General features: G+C 33.2%; 1 pseudogene across 3 annotated transcripts; it reads left to right on the top strand.

Annotated features, from left to right (window-relative positions):
• The first annotated feature begins 265 nt into the window (after positions 1 to 265).
• Positions 266 to 11,476, top strand: LOC148601288 (GDP-fucose transporter 1 pseudogene; annotated as a pseudogene). Of its 3 annotated transcripts, none has more exons than XR_015917082.1 (3): positions 266 to 345; positions 5,052 to 5,118; positions 5,596 to 11,476. The product of XR_015917082.1 is annotated as a GDP-fucose transporter 1 pseudogene, transcript variant X3 (transcript). The 3 variants fall into 3 exon arrangements; XR_015917080.1 differs by having other exon boundaries at positions 277 to 442; XR_015917081.1 differs by having other exon boundaries at positions 293 to 367.
• The last annotated feature ends 310 nt before the right edge of the window (positions 11,477 to 11,786 follow it).

Raw genomic sequence — 11,786 nt, 5'->3', positions numbered from 1 at the left:
TTTCAATACAGTCCCTGAGTTCTATTTTTTTTCATTTTTAGCACTTTAAATTAATAAAAATACATTGAAAAATAAAACAAATAACGAGGATCTTTATAGTAGACTATATTTAACTCCTTGCAAATAGTAACAAAACAAAAACAAAGAAAAAACATGAAATAAAAGTAAATGAAAAATAACAATTAAAAACAGACACTCATACACACCCGAATGAACGGTACATGCCTCAAGAAAGCTTATCTTTTTTCCGGATTGTTTTCACATCTTTTCCAACCTTTGTTTCGCCATTACACAGGACATGATTAGCTCCCGTGTATGCTTTGACATGCGATCAACAAAATATTGGTATCTTGTGATATGATCTGTAGTATGTTGCCCTACACAGTATCTCCAGCACTATTAAATGATTAACATCATTATTTTATCATGACAATGTTTCATTGTAAGCTGACGCTTAGTACAATGCCTAGTAATAGAAAAGGGGGAGGGTAGTCCAGATATTCACGACATTTGGGATGATTTGCTGGTGCGAGTGGGACATTTTTTTTAAATCTGACGTTTATGCCTCAATCGGAGGGAGGCGATCAAGCAAATAAAATTCGCCTTTCAAGACGACATAATTATTAAGACTATGGTCGTGTATGGATACTAGTGGAGTTGATCTCTACGTTTTCAAGAAAGAAGCAATTTTCGCCAATCTAATCACCAGAACTTTATTTCTCTATGAAAGTCGTTAATTGATAACACATTTTTGAGAGCATTATATATCAGCAATTTATTATACTTTTTTTCATTAAGTTTTGATATGAACTTGTTACACAGGAGAGGATAAAAAAATCAGTTGGCGAAAATTACTTACTGAACAACTTGATCAGTAGACTGATAGATTATACCTCTCTGTTCTCGTCATTTAATTGTTAAAGTAATCTGTATAAAATGTGTTATCAACCATTATTTGTTGTGTGATATTTAACTTCACATTTGCACAGTGTTGTCTAACAAGACCCCTGTGACAGAACACAGTCATTTATGGTTAGAATCCAGAGTGTTCCTGCTACATGTATAAATGCAAATGTACATGGATTTTCATTCTGGCATGTTAGATGTACATTTGTAAATAATATTTGGTCATCTGGATTGAATTTTCATCCTTTGATCTTACCCTATTAGAAAAACAGTCTTACCCTATTAGAAAAAACAATACTGAGACACCACCAGGGATGGGTCAAATACATTTGAAAGTACTTGTAATTAATTAAATTACCATACATCCATACCATACAATTACTTTGCAAATGTACATATAATTAATAAACTTGCACATTACATTTACCAAAAAAGCTTTCTTTAACTTAATATTAAGCAAATATCATACAAACAAAGTCATAAACCAGGATTTTTAACATGTACATCCAATCATATTGATATCATTTTCTTCCCTTTGTAGCCTTTGTGGGTCTGAATGTCAAAAGAACAGACCCGCAGCAGCGCTAAGCTTCTTGGAAAAAGCGACCAAATTGTGCTCAGAATCCTGGCCGGGGGCTAGGGGGTTCTGCCCACAGAGCAACTGGGATGTGTGCCCCAGGTGGTGGAATGGGGTAACCCTGGCATGTTTCATGCTGGGGTCGTCAGGCCATAATAATGAAAATCTGACTGCAAACCATAGTGGTGCAACGTGTTGGGAAAGATGCCACGTTCACACTTGAAAGAACCCTTCTGTGGTATTCTCCCAGAGAAGGAACCATAGGGCTCCGCCACAGAAGGCTAAATTGCCATACCCCAACCAACTTCTCCCAATTTCCAGTTGCAATCAAAATTTGTCAACCCCTTTATCCTTGTGTCCCATCCCATTTTCATTTCGTCATCATTTCATGTTCATTATATCATCCATTTCATGTTCATCGCCTGAATATAGCTGAAATATTGCTGCTCGGGCATTAAACCTCAACAGTCAATCAATCAACTTTGTATTTTATGTTCATCAACTGTTATACGGTACATGCATTGTCCCCTGACATACACCTGTCTGGTCTAAATGTCTTTTCAGCAACACTTAACATTTCTAACACCATCTGATTATGAAAAAAAACTTAGTCCAATATAGTTTTTATCATTATTATCTACATTTATGTGTGTCATACTGCATTAATTAGTGTTATGTTAGGGTTCTTGCTTTGATTGTCCATGGCAAAGTCGCCCCGTGCAGGTCCGTGTGCTAAAAGTATAGGCCTGCAGCAGTGCTAAGCTTGTCGTAAAAGGCGACTAAATAGTGCTCAGAAACCTACATGTAGCTGGGGGCTAGGTGCTCTGCCCAAAGAGCAACTGGGATGTGTGCCTTAGGTGTTGGAATGGGATACACCTGGCGTGTTACATGCTGGGGTTGTTAGGCTATAATACGGAAAACCTGACAATAAACCATAGTGGTGCACGGTGTTGGGAAAGATGCCACGTTTCTTGCACATTAAAGAACCCTGCTGTGGTATTTGATAGGAGTAGGAACCTTTGCGTTCCGCCACAGGAGGCTAAATTGCCTGACTTTACCCATCCCTCCCTTTTTCTGGTGGCAATCAAAATTTATCAACCCTATTATCCTTTTGTCCCATCCCTTTTTTTCATTTCATGTCCATTGTCCGAATATAGCTGAAATATTGCTGCTCGGACGTTAAACCCCACAATCAACAATCAATCAATCCATGGCAAAGTCAAACCAGACTTTAAAATTGGTAGTCACTCCTTTTCTGCAATGCATAGGCCATATAGAACGTCAAGTAATGACTGGCTGGCTTACAGTCAGAATAATGTGTCTGAGTGGGATGGCATGCCTACATTATATTTACCTCCAAGCTCAGTTGCTTTGTTAGCTTAAGCAGCCCAGCAAAAATACAAATCTGGCCCTGTGTTAAGACTAGTACAAACTACAAAGCAGGGTTCTGTTTTGTTAATTAGAAATTCTTGTACTGAAGTGCATAAAGTACATACGTGAATTACAAATGTAAAACCACAATTAATCAATCCATTGTGTAAGAGTGGCTCAATCCAGTGGTAACTTTATATGACAAATGATGCCTTACAGAAGACCAATAGATTTGTATCTAGGAAGCAGAAATCCAAGTGTGAGGGCGAACTGCAAGAACATGTAAAAGAAGAGTCACTCATAGTTGTAGACTTTAAGAAAAGTTGTCAAGAAATAAGCATATTTCTTCTAGTTTTGCTGAGTTTGCTCCTGCATGTGGAATAACACATGAAAGCCATAATGTTCACCAATGAAAACCCAAAGGAAAGTGCAATTAGTACTAGTCAGTACAAGTGAAACTCAAATTACATTTTTTTGTACTTATATGGTGAAACTGACATGAATCTGCAATGGCAAGTGTATTTTTTATCATTGACCCTGTCTCATATTAACTTAAAACTTTGGTGGCTGTTGAATGTTAAGTACATTTTATTTGTAATAAGTAGCTGGTGCATGAAAGTCTGTGAGAATAATCATTCGTGACTTATTATTTTTAAGTAATAAAAAACTCATTACTGCCAGGTGTTCCAATTTCTCATTATCTGCCTTAATGAGACCAGAATGACCTACTAGCTGTACATATGTTGCCTTTTTACACAGTCCTCTGAATTCACATTTAACTTGAGGAGGTAGACGTAGGGAAAGGGTTACAACTCTTGAAACCAGTGATATGTTTGTACCATCATCAATTTCATCAATGCTTATCAAGCTTCATTTGAAATAGAATGAAATCAATCCAAGTTACTTTGATGCTGACATGAGATTGATGTAAAATGCCGAATACAAATGTTCCAATGATTTTTAAGAGTTTTGTCCCTTACCCTAAGTTTTCACCAATTGTACTTGTACTAAATATCTTTAAAATTATTTTCAGCAAAAATTGATTACTTTAAATAATTGGGTCAATCTTTGTTTTATGCCAAATCTAATCTTCTTTCGATTTTTGAATTTTGGACCATTGAAGGTACATGAAAGTGTCCAATTTCAAATTTTAAGTAGCAGTCTTTATAAAAATCAGACAGGAGGTGATTCATACATGTCAAAAACCTACCAAACTCAGTTTTATTTCTTGTTCAGAAACCATTATATATAGCATAACCATTCTTAGTTTTTCATTTGGGGTAGCACTTTTGAGATAAAATTTATATAGACTGTACATGAAATTTGCACTTTGAAAGAGTTATCTTTCTTGATTTGGTTTGATTTAGTTGATTTTTATGGGATGTTAAAAGTGTCATTTTCTCAAAAGTACAGATCTGAATAAAGAAATTACTATTGTCGAATAAAAATATAGCATATGTAAACCAAAAAAGCATTGTCTGATTGATGTGTTTTTCTACACTTTACCACAGGCAGTGTCTGATTTTTATATGGACTGGTACTTAAATTCTATGACCACAATCATTGACATTCTGTTTCACAAACCTATGCTGTGTTAAAAAAAATGTCTTAATAAATATTCAGAGTTGATAAAATGTATTGTCTATAACTGCCTCACTCTACAGGGTTCAACCTCTGTGGTTTTTTTCAAGCTGCATCATGCTGAACTTAATATTATTATAGTAATATGTTTCAGCACTGTACAGAAAGTCAGTACTTTTGTTATAATGTTTTATATAAACATTTGAATACAGATTGTTTCCCTTCAGAAAACATGCACTGATCCATAAATTCATACCGGTAGTCAAATAATTTTTGTTTAAATATGATTTTAGGCTTTGCCTGTGAGGGACAGTTCTATTTGTACTAAAATTACATTTGATGTTATTAAAAATGTACAATGATATTTTTATACATACATTGTAATAGTATAAGTTTTAACCAACACCACGGGAATATGCAAGACTTCCTTTAATACATGATGTGTACCTGCATTAAAAAATCAAACAATTATGTCACTTCCAAAATACATCACTTCTAAAGGAAAGATTTTGAGCCCTTCATGTTTTGACAGAGGATCTACTAATGCAGGAAGTTGCTGAAGCTCCATCCCTTTTAATACATGTAGAAATTATAATTTTTTTTATACTTTTTGCAGGACAAAGTCCCTGATGGATGGTGATGGCATGATCAGATGGATAAAAAGATATTGAATAGAAGAAAAAGTATGTTTGTGTATTTTTTTTTATTACTTGTCAACTTTTTTTTATTTTTATTTTGGTGTAAGATTGAATGTGTATTACTTATAAATTTTTTTTTTTTTATTAAATCATGAGAGGGGTTATTCTTATATCATAACAAGTAAAGACTAAAATCTATCAATGAAAACCTCTAGTCTTATGCGTAAATACTATGATAAAAATACGACTTAAATGTTTTACACTATAATAAGTTTTGTAATACATGTAATACAAAATGAACAATTTTGATAACTATGTATTATGTTAATGTACCTGGAAATAGTTAGCTAAATACAAGTCCGTCCTTAGTTTTCAACAACAAATACTCTGGGTAAAAAGGAAAGCGAGAAGGAGACTAACAAGATCCAAACAGTGTGGTTCTATAGTGAATAAAATTCTTGTATCTACTCAGATACAATATTTGTGTAATTGACTAGAATTGCTTACTTGTTATTTTTGCAGGAAAACTTTGACCTTCCTTAGTCTTCAAATAAAAATAAACGAGAATTCAAAGTCATGGAGAAAAGGTCTTCTATTGGGAAGTTGTGTTCTGTTGTACTGTTATACTGGGTGGTATCTATATCTATGGTATTTTTAAACAAGCACATGCTCAGTGGGACTTATGGTGATGATGATATCTCCATATTTGTTGCCTGGTATCAGTGCTTTTCAGCTGTAGCAGGGATACAGTTGTGTAAATTTTTCACTAGGGGAACCAAGTTACCAATCAAAATACCTAGTATAGAATGGGATTTGCTCTTCAAAAAGGATTTTTTAAGATTTTCTTGTGTTTTTGTGGCAAGTCTGACGATGAATAATTTAATGTTAAAACATATCAGTGTAGCATTTTACCAAGTAGCACGATCTTCAACTTTGATATTCACAATATTACTATCTCAGTGTATGCTCCACAAACCAATTACATGGAAGGCGATCATAGCGTGTCTAATTGTGACATGTGGATTTTTTATTGGCATTGATCAAGAGGATGCCTCTGGAACTTTAAGTGTCTGGGGAATAATTTATGGAATATTTGCCAGTTTGACAACTGCATTGTCTGGGATATTTATAAAGCGAGTCCAGCCATTGGTTGAAGGAAATACATTCAAGCAGGCTTATTATAATAATATTAATGGAGCAATTATTTTTTTCCCTCTTGTGTATAGCACTGGTCAGTTAACACAAGTTTTAACCTCCAAATTTGTCTTTCAACTCAATTTCTGGATATACTTGACATTATCTGGCATACTGAGCATGTCAATTGGTTGGGTCAGTGTGCTACAGATTAAGCACACCTCACCTATCACACATCATGTCAGTAACACAACAAAGTCAGTTATTCAGACAATAATTGCCATTATGTATTTCAATGAGCATAAAACATTTTTATGGTGGTGTGGAAACTTTCTCGTCATATTTGGTGTAATGTATTACACCTATTCTAAACTTAATGAGAGACTCGAAGCTCAACCAGTTTTACCAGAAAAGAACAAAGATGGGCATCTACAGGCTTAGTATTACAGCTGTTAATAGTTTTAACATACGTGTACACATTGTTAACATACATGTACACATTGTTAACATACATGTACATTTGTAGTACAGTGTATACTAAGAAGACAAACATGAGTATATTGTTATGTGTGTTACATGTACATGTAGGTCATTGATAAATTGTTTTATTTACTAGTACATGTACTTTCAAATTGAATCAAAAGTCAGATCATGGATTTTAAATATGAAAATGATACTGTCTACTGTTTATGATGGTACATTTCATTAAAAACTGAAAGAGAATATTGCCTATTTTTATAGAGTTTTCATCTTTTGTACTTTGAATTGAAAACTGACAGTTTTACAAAAAAAAATATATTATAGTCAATATCTTGCATCTGTCTTGATTTTCACTTAAGTTGAATTTTTCCAGGTTTACAATTACTTTAGTCACAGAAATAAGTTAGCCAATCGTTTGAATAGAGTAATCAAAATGGCACCATCTGGCACTTGGTTCAAAATTAAATTTACTGGGCACTCACTATATACATTGTCAGTATTTGATGTACTTGAGTACATTGTACATTGTACATTATACTTCTAACTTTTATAGGTGTTGATGTTTCATAATGTTTTTGTACTACTAACATGTAAGGCACCAACCATTTTATTAGCCAGTGGACTGGGATTTTGTTTGAAAAAAAGAAATTGTTCTGATTTTACCCAAATTGTATACTTGACCATGGATAGAACAAAATGTAATTCAATGTTCCCCCCATAAATTAAAAATGTCGATTTTCACTAAAGAATTTCAACTCTGGTCACTTCTGAAAAAAAATGTTTCGCTCTTACAAAAAAAATATGTAAACCCAGCCATCACCCCCTTAACAAGAAAATAGTCTGTGTCAAGGTTTAACAATGGCTACACTACTTTTGGTGATTTAGTATAGTGATACCTAATGAACATGCACATTACACAGGTGTTTTTACCTGTACAGTGTACTGGTACTTGTACATTTACATATAGTGTATGCCAGGATGTTTATTTAATCATTTATAGCATTATGTGCATTATATTCCTAATTTTTTAATCTGATTAAAAAAAATTCCAGTATGATGGAAATGGTGAAGTGAACAAACGTTGAGTTGTACTTGGTCTCATTAACTTAATTTGCTCTTTTACATGTAACGGTTTATTTTTTAAAAATTTGTCTTTTTTCTTGAATGAAGTTATTCATGCTTGATTGCACATTGAGGAGATACTTGTAATTTATACAAATGTCTGTGAACTACATGTACATGTAATGTTTTATGTTATTATACCTTACATAATAAAGGATTAATTCTGTTGGATGAAATATATTCACATGACAAAGATTAATTTGGATATTTTTTGTTTTAATCGCAAGAAAGGTTGAATAACCTATTATTCACCGATGAATAACCCATCAAATATGCAAGTGAATAACCATGCATTGTCAGTCCTTTGTTTGTTTGGTATAATATAACAATTGCGGCACTCTAATTCAATGAATATCCACAATTGGATATCACTAAGGTTATTTATAATAACCCTGGTTCGGTTGACAATTTTGGATATTCACCTCCTCAGAGGGCTGTAATTGTATATTGTCTTTCCATGAGTGATGTGTCATTTTCATGAGGAAAGTGATGCAGATGAACCCAGAAAACCACAATGAACACTTTCACATTTATCATATAAAACATTGTACAAGGTATATACATGTACATGTATTTTATGCAAGGTGTGACAAAAATACATATAGCCTAGGATTTGTATCTTATTAAAAGCTTATAGAAATGTTTCCCTATCTTAGTATCTACATGTACATACAGGTATGCATGTAAGTACATGTACAGGTAATGTTTGATGATTGATGTGTCACTTTCATGAGGGAAGTGATGCAGATGAACTCAGAAAAACACAGTGTTAAACACTCAGGGGATGATCCAGAAATTCAAAAAAGGGGGATACTCCTGTGATTTCCATATTTATCTACTGGTATATAATAACCCAACCTTTTGGAGCATTGGAGGCCTTGAATCTACCTGTGCTATCTATTAAATGCATAAAGGGCAGATAAGGAAATTTTGAATGGAGAGGCACCAGACTATTACATGTATTTGCTCATATTTGTCCAAAATTTTGCACGAAATCAACACAAATTTTCCGATAAGGATGGGATACTGTAATCCATGTAAGCACACCTTTAGACCTGGCACTGTGTATCATTTACATGTAGTTTTCTTTAAATATGTTTTGTATGAATTTGAAACTTTTGAAAATCAATGAAATAGTTAAGAAATTCTGTTATGAGGTGATTTTAGACAGGTATAATTCCAGTGTAAATAGTGTGTCACTTTTCTGTGTTTCAGAACTCCATGTATAAAGATATACATGTAGTAAAAAGTGCATGAAGTAATGTTTTAGCATTCAATTTTAGAAAATGAAACAAGATTGCTGCAATAGTTGGGTTTCTCATTTGTTGTTTAGTTAATGCGTATATTCTGTTGGTTAATCAGGTAATTAACGTTTTCTAGTTGTCATCTTTGTCCTTGGATCATGAATCATGTCTTGTTCCTAATTCTAATTCTCCTTGCATTAATTTAAAAGACATTCAAATTAGTAGAGTTGAAAATTGCACTTTGTGGGCTAACTCTTCATTTTAAATGGAAACATTACCTGATACACACACTTTTACGGCCTGCTCATAGTTGGATCCAGTGGGGCACAGGGGGCCCGGACCTCTCTTAGGTTGGAAAAATTTAGTTGATTGTATAGGAAATCACTGAGCCTTGACAGAGCCAGGGCCCCTCTTTCGAGAATCTCTGGATCTTTCTCTGCTGCTACATAATTGGATCAGTTTTGTTGTATTAAATATTTTTAGATGTATTTATTTTTGCTTTTCCTAATATATTTATTCATTTTTTTAGTATTTTCTAAATCTTATGTTTTTTTGGTACATTCTTATTATAAATGTTTAATATTGTGACTATTTGCTTAAGAAGAAATCATCTTTATACATGTACTTTTCTGTCTTGATGACCTAGCTTGTAAAATTGGGTCAGTCTGGCAGCGATTCATTTGAATTAAGGATGTTCGCTGGTCATGTTTAGCCATTTTTGTCAGATTTTTGGTATACTTTGGCTTTATTCATTTCATAGCATTAATACCTTTTGCCCAGTGACCTTTAAAGATCTAAAAGATTTCACAACCCTTTAAAATCTTTGTTATTCTTAAGTAGACCAGCGAACATCCTTAATTGAACTAAAAGGAACAAGTAGCTGAATTTTTAGGGACTTGTTAGTTTTGCAAGTTTGTTTTGCAGATTTAAGATATGATCAATTGCCATCACTTGGCGTCTGTCGTCGTTGTCTGTAAACTTTTCTTCAAACAACTTCTCTGAAAATACTTTAACAGATTTTAATGAAAGTTGGCATCAATGTCCCTTTGGGGTATTTGGCATAGAAATTGCATTTGGATTTATGATCTGTTAAAAACATTACCACCATGTCTATTTATAAAACATAGGGGTAAAACCACTGATTTCAAGGTACTAGTACACTGAGAATGTGTACTTTCAAATCATATTTGTAATTTAATACAAAATTGTATGAATATTGTTTAATTAAATGTGTGAATAATTTGCCGCCATGCTGTTAGTTAGCAGAAAAAGGTAAAAAATGTTGATTTTATGTTTTATTTATTCAAGTAAATTTTGCAAAATTTTTCTATGATCATGGTACCGTTAGCATGATGATTTTGAAAGCCATATTTTCAAAACTTCACAATGGTTTGAAGCTTGAATATATGCCATTTGTTTTGGAAATGTTAGAGGTGGTTAGTGAGACCTATACTAAAGTTCTAATTGGGTTAAAGTTTAGGGTGACTCCTTGTTAAGAGTTATTGCTCTTGAAAGGCGAAAATTGGAATTATTGCAGTTTTTAGCCAACATCTCGAAAACAATAATAGAAAGACAAAAGCTTTCAGCAGATGAAGTGATCTTTATGATAAGGCCTAAAACGTTTCATAAAGTCAGAGGCTTGCTCCCACTATCAAATATGCAGTCCCACTAGTGTATAACTTCTACAAGGGTGATCCCAGAGTTAGGGTGCCTTGCTTCAATTCATTTTTTTTTTCAAATAAAAACGAATATATCACTATTTACTGCACAGCAGCTACTTTGAAAAACTATGAATCTAATGAATAAACAGGTATCACCATCAAATACTTCTAATTAAATAAACACAATGAATTGAACATTCAAACGCCATATTTCTACAATCGCTTGGACCGAAAGTGATTGCTAAGCAATAAATAGTGATATATTCGATTTTATTTGGGGGAAAAAAAATTTAGTTGAAGCGAGCAAAATCTGGGATCACCCCTGTATAGGTTATATACTAGTGGGGCTGCATATTTGATAGTGAGAGCAAGCCCTGGTAATTAAGTCAAATTTGTAGGATGACTCCTTGTGAAAATTATTGTCCTTGAAAGGCGAAAAAAATGAACCAGTTGAGTGATTCAGCTCCTTGGAGCCTCTAGTTTAAGTTGAATTATCGTGCAGAGCGAGTGTATATGCTACAGTCGACAATGTTAAACCACGATTTAAAATCTATGTAAACAAAAAATGAAAAAAAATCCTATGAATAATGATTAAACCTGTTTAAATCAACTGAAAATACTTCAACTAGACTTACGAATTGTGATTATTAATTTTTTAAAGACAAAACCTGTCCAAATGAACCTTGAGTTTTTTTGCTTTTTGCTTTGCCAGTCGTGTAAAGGTTCTTTTAACCTAGTATTTGAATAAAGGATATTTTTGAACTTGTTTTCCTTTATTTTTACAAATCTAATCAGGATAATTAAAGAAACCTTTATTAACATTGTACCAATACTTAAAATACCTAACTTGACACGAACAAAAATAATATGCCACTGTTAGTCCTCATAATAAAATTTTAATACTATTTTACAATTTGGAATCTCACATCTCAGGAAACTTTCATTGACCTTTATCTAGGTCACCAAGATCGCTAATCTAAGTACACAATATAACTAGCAAACACAATGTTTAACGAATGTAAAATGAATATCGAACAGAAAAAAAATCCTGTTTGATATTCAAATCCATTCT

The sequence above is a fragment of the Perna viridis genome, chromosome 12, assembly GCF_037379345.1.
Source record: "Perna viridis isolate PV_CMFRI_1.1 ecotype Kerala chromosome 12, ASM3737934v1, whole genome shotgun sequence".
NCBI classification, from domain to species: domain Eukaryota; kingdom Metazoa; phylum Mollusca; class Bivalvia; order Mytilida; family Mytilidae; genus Perna; species Perna viridis.
This window is presented reverse-complemented; position numbering and strand designations above follow the sequence as displayed.